Below are 18,831 nucleotides of genomic sequence, written 5' to 3'. Positions count from 1 at the left end.
CTAGTCTGGTGGCAAACCTTTGAACCTTTTCCAGTTTAGTCTTATCCTTGACTAGATATGGACTCCATGCTGGGGCTGCATACTCCAGGATTGGCCTGACATATGTGGTATACAAAGTTCTGAATGATTCTTTACACAAGTTTCTGAATGCCGTTCGTATGTTGGCCAGCCTGGCATATGCCGCTGATGTTATCCGCTTGATATGTGCTGCAGGAGACAGGTCTGGCGTGATATCAACCCCCAAGTCTTTTTCCTTCTCTGACTCCTGAAGAATTTCCTCTCCCAGATGATACCTTGTATCTGGCCTCCTGCTCCCTACACCTATCTTCATTACATTACATTTGGTTGGGTTAAACTCTAACAACCATTTGTTCGACCATTCCTTCAGCTTGTCTAGGTCTTCTTGAAGCCTCAAACAGTCCTCTTCTGTTTTAATCCTTCTCATAATTTTAGCATCGTCCGCAAACATTGAGAGAAATGAATCGATACCCTCCGGGAGATCATTTACATATATCAGAAACAAGATAGGACCGAGTACAGAGCCCTGTGGGACTCCACTGGTGACTTCACGCCAATCGGAGGTCTCACCCCTCACCGTAACTCTCTGCTTCCTATTGCTTAGATACTCCCTTATCCACTGGAGCACCTTACCAGCTACACCTGCCTGTCTCTCCAGCTTATGTACCAGCCTCTTATGCGGTACTGTGTCAAAGGCTTTCCGACAATCCAAGAAAATGCAGTCCGCCCAGCCCTCTCTTTCTTGCTTAATCTGTGTCACCTGATCGTAGAATTCTATCAAGCCTGTAAGGCAAGATTTACCCTCCCTGAATCCATGTTGGCGATTTGTCACGAAGTCCCTTCTCTCCAGATGTGTTACCAGGTTTTTTCTCACGATCTTCTCCATCACCTTACATGGTATACAAGTCAAGGACACTGGCCTGTAGTTCAGTGCCTCTTGTCTGTCGCCCTTTTTGTATATTGGGACCACATTCGCCGTCTTCCATATTTCTGGTAGGTCTCCCGTCTCTAGTGACTTACTATACACTATGGAGAGTGGCAGGCAAAGTGCCTCTGCACACTCTTTCAGTACCCATGGTGAGATCCCATCTGGACCAACAGCCTTTCTAACATCCAGATCCAGCAGGTGTCTCTTGACCTCCTCTCTCGTAATTTCGAACTCCTCCAAGGCCGCCTGGTTTACCTCCCTTTCTCCTAGCACAGTGACCTCACCCTGTTCTATTGTGAAGACCTCCTGGAACCTCTTGTTGAGTTCCTCACACACCTCTCTGTCATTCTCTGTATACCTGTCCTCGCCTGTTCTAAGTTTCAATACCTGTTCTTTCACTGTTGTTTTCCTTCTGATGTGACTGTGGAGTAGCTTTGGTTCGGTCTTGGCTTTGCTTGCTATATCATTTTCAAAATTTTTCTCTGCTTCTCTTCTCACCCTGACGTACTCATTCCTGGTTCTCTGGTATCTCTCTCTGCTTTCTGGTGTTCTGTTATTCCGGAAGTTCCTCCACGCCTTTTTGTTCAGTTTCTTCGCTTCCATGCATGCCCTATTATACCATGGATTCTTCTGTTGCTTCTCGGATTTTTCCCTTTGGGCCGGGATGAACCTGTTTACTGCCTCCTGACACTTTTGGGTAACATAGTCCATCATACCCTGTACAGACTTGTCTCTGAGGTCTGTGTCCCAAGGTATTTCACTTAGGAAACTTCTCATCTGTTCATAATTCCCCTTTCGGTATGCCAGCCTTTTGATTCCTAGTTCTTTTTGGGGGGAGATAAGTCCTAGCTCTACCAGGTACTCAAAGTTCAATACACTGTGGTCACTCATTCCCAAGGGCGCTTCCATCTTAACTTCCCTTATATCCTATTCATTTAGGGTAAATATCAAATCAAGCATTGCTGGTTCGTCTTCTCCTCTCATTCTTGTTGGCTCTTTGGTGTGCTGGCTTAGAAAGTTTCTTGTTGCCACGTCCAGCAGCTTAGCTCTCCATGTTTCTTGTCCTCCATGCGGGTCTCTGTTCTTCCAATCTATCTTCCCATGGTTGAAGTCTCCCATAATTAGTAGTCCAGATCCATTCCTGCTAGCAACAGAAGCTGCTCTTTCTATTATGTTAATGGTGGCCATGTTGTTTCTATCATATTCCTGTCTAGGTCTTCTGTCATTTGGTGGTGGATTATATATGACTGCGACTATAATTTTTTTCCCTCCATTTGTTACAGTACCTGCTATGTAGTCACTGAAACCTTCGCAGCCCTGAATATCCATCTCCTCAAAATCCCAGCCTTGTCTTACCAGCAGAGCTACACCACCCCCACCTCTTCCTTCCCTCTCTTTCCTCATAACATAATAGTCCTGTGGGAACACTGCATTTGTTATCGTTTTCGTGATCTTTGTTTCTGTGAGGGCTATTATGTCTGGGTTTTCCTCTAGTACCAGTTCTCCAAGCTCATTTGCTTTATTTGTAATTCCATCTATGTTTGTGTACATCGCTTTGAGGCTCACTTTCTTCTGTCCCTTCTCAAATCGCCTCCTTGGTGAGTGTTCTGCTGGTGGGGGAGGCTGTTCCATGGGTGTGAGGACCTGTGAGGTGGATACCAGGGTGTGTGTGTGTGTGTGTGTGTGTGTGTGTGTGTGTGTGTGTGTGTGTGTGTGTGTGTGTGTGTGTGTGTGAGTCAGCAAGACTGGAAAGGAGTTGGAAGAATCCGTAGGTTTTTAGTATGATTGGAAATAGAGCATCTCAGGTAAGCAAGATCGTCATCACAGCATCTCAGGTGAGCAAGATCGTCATCACAGCATCTTTGGTGAGCAAGATCGTCATCACAGCATCTCAGGTGAGCAAGATGCTTCATGGTGACAGAATAATGAGCCACAATTCGGTATGACAGATATTTTTATCTCAGTAAAAAAAAAATACATCAAATTTACAATCATAATAAAAATTAGGAAACTGCAAAAAAAAAAACAAAGTTTGAAACACTCCAGCCATCTCAAGCTTCTTGTGTTGCCTAGCAACTTATTCCACAAATCCTTAATCCATAACTTATAATCAATCCAGTATTTACTGACAGATCTTTTCTGAATCTAAACTAATTTAATTGATACGATTATAGTCCTGTTCTATATTTGCTTTTTATGTATATATTTTGCAGTTATTTGCAGTATGTCCCTTTTACTACTTGGCTTTCTAGAAAATTTAAAATCAGTTTTGTAATAATAACTTAATAACTTTTGACTTAATAACAAACTTTATTCCCGTCATTAACCATTTTCAAGGACATTGTTGATGATGGTTCTGTACCAGAAAATACAGCAATACAAACTATAAGGTGTATAATTATGTATATATATATGCCCCTATTTAAAGGTAGTATCTTCAGCACTATTAAATTCGTGAACTTCTGGAGAAGTCAGTGAAACTTGCTTTAGTATATTCATTTCTTTCTTGGTTTCTTCCCTCATCCCCATATCCCAGCTCCTTGTCCTCATATCCCAGCTCCTTGTCCCCATATCCCAGCTCCTTGTCCTCATATCCCAGCTCCTTGTCCTCATATCCCAGCTCCTTGTCCTCATATCCCAGCTCCTTATCCTCATATCCCAGCTCCTTGTCCACATATCCCAGCTCCTCCTCCTCATATCTCAGCTCCTTGTCCTTATATCTCAGCTCCTTGTCTACATATCCCAGCTCCTTGTCCACATATCCCAGCTCCTTGTCCCCATATCCCAGCTCCTTGTCCTCATATATCAGCTCCTTGTCTACATATCCCAGCTCCTTGTCCCCATATCCCAGCTCCTTGTCCTCATATCCCAGCTCCTTGTCCTCATATCCCAGCTCCTTGTCCTCATATCCCAGCTCCTTGTCTCCATATCCCAGCTCCTTGTCCTCATATCCCAGCTCCTTATCCTCATATCCCAGCTCCTTGTCCACATATCCCAGCTCCTTGTCCTCATATCCCAGCTCCTTGTCCACATATCCCAGCTCCTTGTCCTCATTTCTCAGCTCCTTGTCCTCATATCCCAGCTCCTTGTCCTCATATCCCAGCTCCTTGTCCTCATATCCTGGCCCCTTGTCTTCATATCCCAGCTCCTTGTCCTCATTTCTCAGCTCCTTATCCTCATATCCCAGCTCCTTGTCCTCATTTCTCAGCTCCTTGTCCTCATATCCCAGCTCCTTGACCTCATTTCCCTTTCCAGTGCAGTATAATCACCTTAGCTACGGGCTTTCTCTTCACAATTACCTGACCTTACCTTCCTGGCGCATCAACATGAGCGATGCTGCAGAGGACCTTCCCCGAGCCTTGAAGAGACGCAGACCTCGACCCCACGAGACCTCGATCTGACGAGACCTCGATCTCACGAGACCTTGCGTGTATGGGATCCAAGAGTGTATAATTGGCCGCTAATGAATGCCAAGCACCGAGGAATGTATGTCGATTCCTTGGCCCAGATCATCTTAGGAAGTTCGAAGGTCGCAATAAGGACCCAAGAGAGAATTACAGAAGGCGGAGTGAAGAAGAAGGAGCAGATGGAGGATGAATAGCAATAGTCGTAAGAGGAGTAGAAGAATGGAAGGAGAATTAGGAGAAGAAGCAGGAAGGGGGGAGAGGAGATGGAACCCGGAACGTTAATCACTGTTACACAAGCTCCCAAATTATCAATAATGAGAAGCATCCTGCAAAATCAACATGCGGTTGCCACTGACTTAAAGTAAAATTTCTATCGAGAGAGAGAGAGAGAGAGAGAGAGAGAGAGAGAGAGAGAGAGAGAGAGAGAGAGAGAGAGAGAGAGAGAGAGAGAGAGAGAGAGAGAGAGCACTGTGCTAGAATGACTATATTGCACTAGAGAGACATATGAGGACAAGGACCTGAGATATGAGGACAAGGAGCTGGGATATGTGGACAAGGAGCTGGGATATGAGGACAAGGAGCTGGGATATGAGGACAAGGAGCTGAGATATGAGAACAAGGAGCTGGGATATGTGGACAAGGAGCTGTGATATGTGGACAAGGAGCTGAGATAGGAGGACAAGGAGCTGGGAAATGTAGATAAGAGGCTGAGATATGAGGACAATGAGCTCGGATATGAGGACAAGGAACTGGGATATGAGGACAACGTGCTGGGATATGAGAACAACGAGCTGGGATATGAGGACAAGGAACTGGGATATGAGGACAAGGAGCTAGATATGAGGACAAGGAACTGGGATAAAACGACAAGGAGCTGGGATATGAGGAAAAGGCGCTGGGATATGAGGTCAAGGATCTGCGAAATGAGGAAAGGGACCTGGAATATGAGAACAGGGGACCTGGGATATGAGAACAAGGCGCTGGGATATGAGTACAGTTACCTGGGATATGAGACTATGGAGGTGGAATATGAGGACAAGGAGCTGGTATATGAAGACAAGAATATGGGATCTTAGCGCGGCGGAAAGAAACGTCTCCTAATCACTTGGATCCTCGTTGATCGAACGCCGATCCGGTAAGACACAAGGCCAGCGCCCTACCGACCACTACAAGCAAGGTACCACTGAGCAAGCACAGGTCGACTGCTGTCGTAGGCACCCCAAGCAACAACCCTTGTGTCAGCCATCAAAATACCATCAACCAGAATACTGGAAACACATTCGAAACCTAAAACTCTTATTTTCATTGAAATATAAAGTTGTAATGAAATTTAATACGGATTATACCCTTCCGGATAACATACGCTCCCGCGAGTCCCGAATATAACTACAAACACCGAGCAATATTCAGTATCCGGCCATGTTAACGCAGAGGTCCGATTAACTCTTAAATCGGCGGAAAGTATAGACGAGAGAACCCAGCCGAACACCGGCAAATTATATCGTCTACGTGCCGTCTATCGTGTGAGTTCTGGTCGACACGATATACTCAAATTATTGAGCGATATAGTCTACTGTCTACAGGAGTAGTGGAGAGTCTCTAACTCTCCTGGTCAACTCCAGGGTCATACAGGAGTAGTGGAGAGTCTCTAACTCTCCTGGTCAACTCCAGGGTCATACAGGAGTGGGGGGAAGAGTCTCCAATATTCCTGTCATGTTCCGAGCTTAAGGAAAAGGCATCAGGTGTCCTTCTAACACATTATCTAATTGTGAAGCGAAATTTACGTGGGAGGAGTCAGGTCACGCCCCCCCTCCAGGCTCTCTCCACACACACACACACACACACACACACACACACACACACACACACACACACACACACACACACACACACACACACACACACACACACGCACACACACACACACATACACACACAAAAAGATGTGTGTGTGTGACCAACAGAACAAGGGGACAAGGGTGGAAGCTGGAAACTCAGATGCGTCATAGAGAAGTTAGAAAGTTTTCTTTTAGCGTGAGAGTAGTGGCGAAATATAATGAAATAAAGGAGCAGGTTGTGTGATCAAACACAATTCATAGCTTTAAAACTAGGCATGATAGTGAACAAGGAGCTTTAAAACTAGGCATGATAGTGAACAAGGAGCTTTAAAACTAGGCATGATAGTGAACAAGGAGCTTTAAAACTAGGCATGATAGTGAACAAGGAGCTTTAAAACTAGGCATGATAGTGAACAAGGAGCTTTAAAACTAGGCATGATAGTGAACAAGGAGCTTTAAAACTAGGCATGATAGTGAACAAGGAGCTTTAAAACTAGGCATGATAGTGAACAAGGAGCTTTAAAACTAGGCATGATAGTGAACAATGAGCTTTAAAACTAGGCATGATAGTGAACAAGGAGCTTTAAAACTAGGCATGATAGTGAACAAGGAGCTTTAAAACTAGGCATGATAGTGAACAATGAGCTTTAAAACTAGGCATGATAGTGAACAATGAGCTTTAAAACTAGGCATGATAGTGAACAATGAGCTTTAAAACTAGGCATGATAGTGAACAATGAGCTTTAAAACTAGGCATGATAGTAAACAAGGAGCTTTAAAACTAGGCATGATAGTAAACAAGGAGCTTTAAAACTTGGCATGATAGTAAACAAGGAGCTTTAAAACTAGGCATGATAGTGAACAATGAGCTTTAAAACTAGGCATGATAGTGAACAAGGACAGGAATCATTACTTTAAACAACCGGCGGGATAGAAAGCCGGGATCCAAGAGCCAACGCTCGATCCTGCAGGCACAAATTACATGAGTACACAACAGACGTACTTTCGTTACACAGACATTGTCTTCACTCTGTGTCACAAAATGATGGTGTTATCTCTGTGTCACAAAATGATGGTGTTATCTCTGTGTCACAAAATGATGGTGTTATCTCTGTGTCACAAAATGATGGTGTTATCTCTGTGTCACAAAATGATGATGTTATCTCTGTGTCACAAAATGATGGTGTTATCTCTGTGTCACAAAATGATAGTGTTATCTCTGTGTCACAAAATGATGATGTTATCTCTGTGTCACAAAATGATGGTGTTATCTCTGTATCACAAAATGATGATGTTATCTCTGCGTCACAAAATGATGGTGTTATCTCTGTGTCACAAAATGATGGTGTTATCTCTGTGTCACAAAATGATGGTGTTGTCTCTGTGTCACAAAATGATGGTGTTATCTCTGTGTCACAAAATGATAGTGTTATCTCTGTGTCACAAAATGATGGTGTTATCTCTGTGTCACAAAATGATGATGTTATCTCTGTGTCACAAAATGATGGAGTTGTCTCTGTGGAATCGTCTTTCTCTCACCGCTGGTTGAGTCATGACTCCAGAGAGCTCTGATCCACGCCGTGATTGAGGCGTGAGAAAGGCTTTGTTTATTTTCCTTTGCTGCAAATTCTCTGACGATGTGTAATATGTCTTTTGGAGATTCTCATACACACACACACGTGTGCGTATGTGTGTGTGTGTGTGTGTGTGTGTGTGTGTGTGTGTGTGTGTGTGTGTGTGTGTGTGTGTGTAATAAAAACCATTTTGATTCATAGAAGAGTAGTTGAGTAAGATTATACATCTTTATTTACTACCTGTAAACAGTTTACCATTTACTTAATAAACAATGGTAGTGTACCACTGGGAAATAGACTCATCCCTGTCACATGGGGACAGATCTGTCCACACTGTATTGTATGACAGTACCGTCCACGTTAACAAAATACAAGAGCGTCACATATACAATTAGGCGATCAAATATTGCTCGTATTAGAATGTATTTTGGATTCTCAGGAGTAACAGGACTCTCAACCCCTCGAAATGAAATGATTGATCATGGGGTTCGACTCACTATGTGGGATGTCGAAAACCCTGTGTTGGGTTCCACATCCTTCCCTTCACGGGGGAGGGTGTGGAACTTTTGTAAAGTTTTTGTAGGCCATATACTTCTGTAGACTCATTTCTGTGGTATACGCATTCTGAAGATCTGGTATATGGAAAAATAAACTTTACAGTCTCAGATAAAGACTATAAAGTTTACTTTCCAGTCTTTACTGCAAAGTAAAGCCACAAAGTAAATCTTTGCCAGTCTGTTGGGAGTTGTACAATCCCTGCTACACTTCCTTGATCCCAGAGCCAGGTGATGGGGTGATGGTGCTCTATTTCTGTCAGAGCCAGGTGATGAGTGATGCTGCTCTATTTTTGTCAGAGCCAGGTGATGAGTGATGCTGCTCTATTTCTGTCAGAGTCAGGTGATGGGTGATGCTGCTCTATTTTTGTCAGAGCCAGTTGATGGGTGATGCTGCTCTATTTCTGTCAGTCAGGTGATGGGTGATGCTGCTCTATTTCTGTCAGTCCCAGGTGATGGGTGATGCAGCTCTATATCTGTCAGAGCCGGGTGATGGGTGAGGCTGCTCTATATCTGTCAGAGCCAGGTGATGAGTGATGCTGCTCTATTTCTGTCAGTCCCAGGTGACGGGTGATGCGGCTCTATATCTGTCAGAGCCAGGTGATGGGTGAGGCTGCTCTATATCTGTCAGAGCCGGGTGATGGGTGATGCTGCTCTATTTCTGTCAGAGTCAGGTGATGGGTGATGCTGCTCTATTTCTGTCAGTCCCAGGTGATGGGTGATGCGGCTCTATATCTGTCAGAGCCAGGTGATGGGTGAGGCTGCTCTATATCTGTCAGAGCCAGGTGATGAGTGATGCTGCTCTATTTCTGTCAGTCCCAGGTGACGGGTGATGCGGCTCTATATCTGTCAGAGTCAGGTGATGGGTGAGGCTGCTCTATATCTGTCAGAGTCAGGTGATGGGTGATGCTGCTCTATTTCTGTCAGAGTCAGGTGATGGGTGATGCTGCTCTATTTCTGTCAGAGTCACGTGATGGGTGATGCTGCTCTATTTCTGTCAATCCCAGGTGATGGGTGATGCTGCTCTCTGTCAAAGCCATTTTATGGGGGCGATGATATTGCTATTTCTGTCTGAAAATCTGTCTACAAACAACCATCAATACTCCGTTGCAAATTGCAATATTGTCTTCCAGAAACATTTGTATTGCGAGTTAAGATGCCTGCGGGGTGGTAGGATACACTTAAGCCTGAAAAATTTAAAGTCTTATTTCCAATGTTACTTTCTAAGACCTTATTGATACCCCTCGTTTCAGAAGACTAGAAAGTATTAAATAAAGTGATCAGTAAAAAGGATCACAGTCGTTGCAATATTCTATTCCTAGATTCAACAAGTATGTAACAATTTTCGAAACCTGTACATCTTTCCTAAACCATGGCCGTTTTGTTTGCAATTATTAAACAGCTTGTGTGCATTATGAGGTTGTTTGTAACAATTACAACCCTGGGTTGTGAGGTTGCAAAGCTCGTAAACTGTTTAATAAATGTAAATCAAAGCCGCCATGATTGAGAATGTACAGGTTGATGTACAGGTTTCGCAAAGAGTTGATGAATCCTAGTACTGATCTCAAATCCTATTAATGAAGGCAACATCGACTCAGTTTACCATGTTGCAGTGTTTCGTAGACTGATGACACGTGTTAGGTGGATACGTGTTAGGTGGACAGGTGTTAGGAGGACAGGTGTTAGGTGGACATAGAGCCCTTGCACAGGTATTGTCTCACACGACATAGTAATGGTCCAGGGGAGACTGAAAACGTCGCCACGACTTGATAATGATTCAGTATGGACCGAAACGTTGTCAATTCTTCATGTTAAAATGTGTGGAGTTGGGTGTCTATCTTTGTCCTGCTCTCTCTGTTTACATAGATGGCGTGGTGGTCGTCCTGCTCTCTCTGTTTACATAGATGGCGTGGTGGTCGTCCTGCTCTCTCTGTTTACATAGATGGCGTGGCGGTCGTCCTGCTCGCTCTGTTTACATAGATGGCGTGGTGGTCGTCCTGCTCTCTCTGTTTACATAGATGGCGTGGTGGTCGTCCTGCTCTCTCTGTTTACACAGATGGCGTGGCTAACGTCCCACATTAAGGGAATTATTAAAGTAGTTTGGTGCACATTGTATAACCACTAAACATTTATAAGATTTAGTCGAGTTACTGACAATTTCTGATGTAAGGATCGTGTCTGTTTGATGGGTCATTAAATCTGACCAGAAGGGTGATTGTAATTGGGTATTTCCTTGCAAGAAGTTTCAATTGACACGTTATGGCTTTTGAGTTTCTGAATTCTTAAGGTACTCTTGCACATCCTTTCTTTTTCTATCTCTCTTTTCCTTAATAAGTCTATATTTCTTTTCCTCAATAGGTCTCTCTCTCTCTCTCTCTCTCTCTCTCTCTCTCTCTCTCTCTCTCTCTCTCTCTCTCTCTCTCTCTCTCTCTCTCTCTCTCTCTCTCTCTCTCTCTCCCCCTATCTGTTTCTCTATTTATTTCTCTATCCAAGCCTTATTTTTCCACTATATACAACATGTGAATCCCTTTGTATATAAAATACATTTAACATTAACTACTTTTGTCAAACTCGTTAACAATCTTTACAAAAGAACACAAATTTCCCTGCTTGTGGAACGTCAATAGTTATTGTATTGCAAGAAAGAACTTGCAATTGCAGAGGCTAATGGAGGAATGTTTTCAAATGAGGGAGGTGGAACTTGACTGAGGTGTTGTGGTGAGCTCAAAAGTAGCAGCAGCAACAACAGCTGAGGCAGCAACAGCAGCAGCAACAGCTGAGGCAGCAACAGCAGCAGCAGCAGCAGCAACTGAGGCAGCAACAGCAGCAGTAGCAGCAGCTGGAGCAGCAGCAGCAGCTGAGGCAGCAACAGCAGCAGCTGGAGCAGCAGCAGCTGATGCAGCAGCAGCAGCTGAGGCAGCAACAGCAGCAGTAGCAGCAGCTGGAGCAGCAGCAGCTGAGGCAGCAGCAGCAGCTGAGGCAGCAGCAGCAGCTGAGGCAGCAACATCAGCAGTAGCAGCAGCAGCAGCTGAGGCAGCAGCAGTAGCAACAGCTGGAGCAACAGCAGCAGCTGAAGCAGCAGCAGCAGCTGGAGCAGCAGCAGCAGCTGGAGCAACAAAACCACCACCCCACCACCTGCACGTCTCAAATATTGAGCTCCTGATAATTGAGACACCCGTAAAAGAGCCTCGGACCCGGACCCGTGAACTTGTCTGGCTCTCCGGGTAACCTTCGACGCCACACGGCGGGTGGAAGACCCGCTCTCAACACACCATTAAGGAACCGCAACAACCGGTTCTCCTGCTGCCCTGGTCTTAAGATCCCCGGCTCCCTCCTTTGTGTGGGAGGGGGGAAGGGGGTGTAGTGTAGATATGATGGCAGTAGGATGCCCATTAGAGGGGAATATCTAGACAGTCTCCAAAGATAGCGATACAGATATCGTGCACGCAGATAAAGATGCCGTGCTTGCAAAAAAAAAAATACTTACAAGTTTTCTCAAATCACTCGATTCATATAGTTATGAGTCCAGAAACATCTAAGACATCAGTATCCAACTGCAGTTAAAGAGAAGTAATTCGGTCGTTTCAAGACGCCGTTCTGGTAAACGTGATTGGTGAAGGAGTTAAGACCCTCCATTTAACCCCATTCCAATTCCCTAAGTAATGGGTCGTTGTTTCCATTATGTTGAGTTCTAAAGCCGACGAACTAAGGAAACAGAACATCGCTGTAAGTGAAGGAGTTGCCCATTGCCTCTGGCTGATCTTGAATATACACTGAGAGGTGTAGATTCCGCTTCCCGGTGTATATACACCTAGAGTTTACTTTCACAGTAAGCTCTAGGTGTAGAGTTTACTGTGAACCCTAGGCTAAACTCCAGCTTACACAGCTGGACTATGTTCAGGGCTAAGGAACACGCTGGGTAGTTAGCAATCAATTATGGTCACCTTGACAACCCTCCAGAGGTTGATAGGCCGCGAGCTGTTGTTGTTGTTGTTTTAGGTTGAGCTACTCAGAACGAAATGTCCATGTAGCACGGGCTATAGTGAACTCGTAATTGAGTTCGGTTATACGCGATAACCTTGTTAGTGTGATATTTGGGTCAGAGTCTTAAAAGAAGGTGGGGTTTCCTACTTTTTCCCCTATTTCTTTTTCGCTTCTGTTTTAGCGCACTGGTTTTAGTCTTGTTTTACTAACTTTATCTTGGTGGCGGATATAGATGCACAGTGTTCACTAATGTGTCCCATTCTTCAACTGCTTTTCTAACCATTGTGGTCACTGTGGATTTTGCATTTAATGCAGTTGCTCTTGTTGGTTGAATGTTGAGTTTGATGTGCAGGGCTTCAGTTGCTTCACATTCCAGTAAGTAATGCAATAGTGGCATTTCTGAATCTGTTCCGCATATATGACACTCTTTAACTATTGGGGTTTATTTCTTCCCAACCCGTCCTCACACTAGGTTGGTTAAAGCAGCGGCCGTCCTTGCCAGACGCATTCATCAATTTTAACATACTGTGTATTAAAAACTGGTTTGTTCTCGTATATAAATTAATATTATTATACATAAAAATTCTATGTATAGTTAGGCGTAGGTTAGGTTTGGTTAGGTGTTTAGATTCTGTTGGCGATTATTTGTATTTTAAATACGTTGGTGAAGCATTTATAAAATTGTGGTTCGAACAGAGGACGTCAGCGAAGCACTGTTCCAGAAATGTTCGAACGTCATCAGTTGTGAGTCTTGTTTAAACCGCTTTTAATTCATTAATAGGGGGGTTCGGCGGCTGGATTAACGAGCTTGGACCTTTGTTTATGAGGACGTGCTGTACCTCCCAGCAGCACTTATAGCCAAATCTGAGTCTGTGTATGGCTACTGCAATGCCTCTGGATAGCTTTTTGCCAGGCATAAAAGAGTAGTACCCAGTGGCTTGTTCGTACCATATCGCAGTGGATCTTCCTTCCGCTACTTTGGCCCTGTGGCGACTTTTGATAGTTCGGAATATTTTCTTCTTGATTTGCTCCTTAATCTGTGAAAATCTTAGAGGTATTTAACCTGTATAACAGGTAGAGCAATGGCAGCTTTTGCTAGTGAGTCTGAGTTTTCATTACTATCTATGCCAGTGTGACTTGGTATCCAATTTAGGGTAATTGGCAGCTCTAGATTGTGTGCCTCTTGTCCTATATGTGGGATTTCTGTGATGAGTTGTATATTGTCATTGTGCTGGCTGAATAACAATGCCTGGAGCGAAGATTGAGAGTCGGTATGAATGATAACATCATGTAAATTATTTTCAATTGCATAATTTATAGCCTCTTTTCGGGCATATAATTATGTTTGCAATGTTGAGCACCCACTACTCATGCTCCAGTAAGCTTCATGGTTGTTAGTGTTAACTGCTGCCCCGGCGGAATCTCCTTCTTGGTCAACTGATCCATCTGTGAAGATGTGAGTGCTTGTCTTTCTTGAGATGGTTTCCATTTGATGTTCTATAACTGCTTTGAGCCTCTGCGAGTCACATGCTGATTTTTTACCTGGTCATCCTTCAGTGATTATGTTTAGACTCGAGTCTTCCCATGGAGGAGGCTGCCGAAAGTATTGATATGGTTTATCTTCTCCTTTGTTTTTAATGGTCCGTTTCAAGTTCACTTTCTCTAGAATCTTGAGCAGATTATCCATCCATGCACTTGTTCTATATTGAAGGTTACTGTGAAGGGATCTGTGTATGCTATCTTTGAGTGACAAAGTGGTGGTTTCCGACGATTTTTTCTGTTATCTTTGTTATCTTTTTCTGTTAGGCTATTCTTTGTTTGACCCTGTTTTCCAAGGCTGGTAAGTTGGTGTACATTCTTAGATTCTCTCGACGTATCATACAGGCGCTCCCAGCACTGTTCTGAGGGCATCATTTTTGTGATACTGAGTTTCTCCCATTGGTTATCACTGAGGGATGTAAGAACAGGAGCAGCATTGTACATGAGTGACCTAACTGCTTGAACGTAGTACATTTTGAGTACTGGTAGAGATGCACCATCTCTAAGACAGGTCAGGGAGCGCAAAGCTGAGTTTCTGGCTTTGCAACGTTGTCGAAGATATTTAGTTTCTTGAGTGAATTTCACCTGGCTGCCTATTATGACTTCCAGGATATTGAAAAGAGGTAATCCACTCAATTTCATGTCCTTGTATTGCGTGTCTGATGTCTTGAGCTCTCATTTTATCGGCCATTGCTTTGGTTTTATTGCTGTTTATTTTCACTGCTATGCGTTCCGCTTCCCTGCTGATGATGATTAGGCATTTTTGTGCATGGTTCCTGGCGCCTTTGCAATTGATGATGACCACAAAATCATCTGCATTGTTAAGCAGTTTAGCTTTTGGAACCTTGAGCTTCATTAATTGTTCCATGAGACAGTTGAAGAGGAAGGGGCTTAGTATTCCTCCTTGCGGAGTCCCATTTCCCAGCCTATTTGAGGAGGATATTTTTCCTTTGAAATTGACTTTAGATTCTCGATTACGCTATGGCTCCTGTATACATTGAAGATGGGCAGCATTGAGTTCCTCGTAGTGAGGGTTAACCCATAATTTCGACGTCCTCACCACAGTTAGACAAGTTTGTGATTGGCATGGCACTGATATGATTTCTTACTAGTATTGCAGTGCCTCTGGTGCCACTTTGTGCAATTCGGCAGTAGTAACCTTGATATCCTGGGATATTGATACTTCTTTCAGTCCTGGTAAGTGTTTCTTGAAGTAAAACAATAGAGATGTCTCTGAGAACCACTGTTCTGAGTGTTTGAACTTTGTCTCTGAATCCTTGAGGCCGCGAGGCCAACACCCAGCCCGTCCTCATAAACAGAGGCCCAAAGTCCATTCCATCCACCCGCCAAACCCGCTGTTTATGAATGAAAAAGGTTTACACACGACTCACAACTGATGGCGTCCGAACACTTCCGGAACTAGTGTTTCGCTGACGACTTTTGTTCGACCACGTACTACAAATACAAATAATCAGCAAAAGAACCTAAACACCTAACCTAACCTAACCTAACCTAACCTAACCTAACCAGTTCCTAAATATGCTAATATATAATAATATTAATTTATATTTGAGAAACGTTTTGATGAATTGATGAATGCGTCTTTGGGGTCGACCGCTGGATATAATGGACTTGGTCTGAGGTCGGGTTGCAACCCCAGACTAATGAATAGTTGTTAAGGTGAGGTGGTGAGCGGTTTGACCGTCTGAGGTCAAACAGGACCTGACCTCAGACAGCTCCTGGTCGTCGGACCTCTCGCTTCCTTGACCTGCAAAACGTTCTTTACCAGCTAAGTCATATATTTATTGTTATTGATTTTATTTATTTAAAAAATGACCAAAGTCATCAGAATTAGAAGAATTATTCGTGACAATTCATACAAGTCGTCACAAATATGACTGGACGGAACAGGTGTTCAGTAGCGTAAATTAAATTTACATTTAGCTAGAATTATTAATTATTTTTATCATGTTGGGTTGGATGTGATATAATTTGTACTATAAATAACTAGGAAAGAGTTAAAATGGTTTAAGTTTACCACATATTGGTATTTAACATATGTCTATGTTGGTAATGTTTAGTGTTTGAGGGTACGAGGTAATTTAGGCACGTGGTTAAGATAAGGTGATTATCATTGGAAAGCGCTAAGCCATTGCGACTATATAGTATTTGGATGGGATATGAGGATAAACAATTGGGATGGGATAGAGGAAAGGAATAGTGCTCAACCACTTCGACAGTTGGGGATTGAATGCCGACTTGCAAGAAGCTAGGCCGTCGCCCTGCCGTCTAGCCGAACTGGTTGGGGAAGTACCAGTCTAGAAGTACTGGTACTGTCCCGTCTTGAGTGCTGCTTACTACTCACTTCCCCTTTGAGAGCTTGAGGGATTTCTGATATAGAAGGAATACAGAGAACATATACGACACGCATAGACGCGATAAAACACCCAAATTATTGTGACTGTCTCTAAGCTCTCAAAAATCTACACTCTGGAAAGGCGACGAGAGAGATATCAAATAATATATACTGGAAGGCTAGGTCCCAAATTTGCACAGTGGAATATCAACATACTGGAGCGAAAGATACGGAAGGAAATGCAGAATAGAACGAATGAGGAGTAGAGATGCCATAGGCATAATCAGAGAACACTGTATGACCATCAGAGGTCCGCAGCTACTCAACACCCTCCCAGCAAGTATTATAAACATTATCGGAACCAAGGTGGATGTCTTCAAGATGCACTTAGATATGTTTTTGCAAAAAGTGCCGGACCAACCGGGTTGTAGTGGCTATGTGGGCATGCGGACCTCTCCTAGCCACAGTCTGTTAGGTCGCTGTTCTTCCTGAGAACGAACTAGACTCGACCAGCAAATCAGGCAGTATGACACGAAATGTTCTGAGGCAAACCCTTTAAAACTGAACAGATGTTCTGGTCTAACTAAAGACGTTCTAGCCTAAGTACTCAAAGAACAGATGTTCTGACAACAACTATGCAAGTTGTGAAACTACAACAGTTGTAAATCAGGGTCACATATTATTGTGAGGATAAGCAGCACATGGTCAACAATTACAACTCTTGTGTAAAGCCACAAGACCCAGCCACACACTTTGGCAATTGCAATAAAACGAAGTTTTCTTTCCAAGTGAACCAGAAGTCAACTTCTGATTACAGCTGCCACTTCTTAGAGACTATGACACCTTGCTGCTACTGCTGCTGCTCCGCTGCTGCTGCTGCTGGGAGATTATGGCATCTTGCTGCTGCCATAGTGACTTCCAATTCATGTGTACAGTCAGTGTGGCCTAGCGGCAACAGTACTGAACACGCAAATGGGCATGGAGCCCTGGTTATTTGGGTTCGAATCCTTCAGGGGTAAAGAGTTCTCTGATGTATGTTAGCTTGGGGAGTATTTAAGCTTGACGTATATATATATATATATATATATATATATATATATATATATATATATATATATATATATATATATATATATATATATATATACATATATATATATATAATGTATATATATATATATATATATATATATATATATATATATATATATATATATATATATATATATATATATATATATATATATATATATAATCACCTCTCATCGCTGGTAACTAGTTGACACATTCTGAGTGACCTGTCATCGTTAACTAACACGGAGGTTTTTTTTATTATTATTATTATTATTTTCTACCACAGACGTGGCCACACATTTACAATGCTAACCAGCATATATACATTTTCTTCTGTCCTCCATGGACAGGGTTAGAGAAATGTTAAACATACAGTTCAAGGGTTTATTGAACACTCAACCACAGAAGGTGATTCGGTGCTTTTAAAATGCTAAGCTAACCTACATACGTAAATACATAGATACACAGATTTACGTATGCCCTACATAAAGTGTTAGATGTGTCTTTTACATAGTGTCATTAATGTACATTCACAAAGGTGAAATGTAATTCTGATCAGCTTCCATATATACTTTATACCCATACATATACATACACACACACACATATACATACATATATACACACACACACATGCATTCACATACATTTGTCTCATATACTCTGAGAGGGTGAGGTAGCTGATAAAGAAACTAGTGTGCAATTAAGCACTTAATCACTGAAGGTGATGAAGGTGCTTTTACAAGCTCAGGTTATATAGTTACATCATATATATACATTGTATGATTGATATATTACATGGTCAATCTTGGATACAAGTCCAATATATCATCAAGTGTTCCAGTACTCATATAGTAACTACGGAGTTCAGCATACCTTAGCCCAGTAGGGCGAAAGTCAGTCAGTATGGGACATTCTACAATATAATGTTCAAGAGAGTGCATGTTTTCTCTTTCACAAATGTGTGTTCTGATTGTCACTGGGAGATGACAACAATCAGAACAGGAAATCGACCATCCTGTAAGTATTCTATCCATTTTTTTATTCCTGTGTTACCTAGTGTTTATTCCCCGTGACTGACCCTCAGGTTTGTGTCAGGGGGGTTTGAGGTGTCTGACAGCAGAGGTGATTGTATTTGTCGTGTCTGCTGCAGTTTGCATGTGTGTGTTGGGGTCGAGGCAAGGGCGTGTGGTCTGGGTAATTAACGTCAACAACACATTTAGGGACCATTGGTGCCTGCAGGACTTAGTTGTTTATAAGTGTTGGTTCACACTGAACAGGGGTCTCTGTGAACTTGTTCGTTCTCAGTAAAGATCATTGTGAAGTTAGAGGATTTTAATATTGATGTTTATCTTTGTTAATGTGATTTGTGTCTGTTATGGTGTATTTTCTACATATTAGTACGAGGGCAAGAGAATCATTTGCATAAATGTTGATTATTGTCATGTTAAGTGATATATTTTCCAGGAATTGAATATATATACGTGTCTAATTTGCATAATAATGTGTTAAGATATTGTGTCGGTGTTCATATATGTCTATTGTCTAACCTTTGTGGT

At 42.7% G+C, this 18,831-nt stretch overlaps 1 protein-coding gene across 1 annotated transcript in view; it reads left to right on the top strand.

Annotated features, from left to right (window-relative positions):
* Positions 1-18,831, top strand: part of LOC123755253 (immunoglobulin superfamily DCC subclass member 3) — a 132,737-nt gene that overhangs the window by 43,165 nt on the left and 70,741 nt on the right.

This window comes from Procambarus clarkii, chromosome 20 (assembly GCF_040958095.1).
Source record: "Procambarus clarkii isolate CNS0578487 chromosome 20, FALCON_Pclarkii_2.0, whole genome shotgun sequence".
In the NCBI taxonomy this organism is placed as follows: Eukaryota; Metazoa; Arthropoda; class Malacostraca; order Decapoda; family Cambaridae; genus Procambarus; species Procambarus clarkii.
This window is presented reverse-complemented; position numbering and strand designations above follow the sequence as displayed.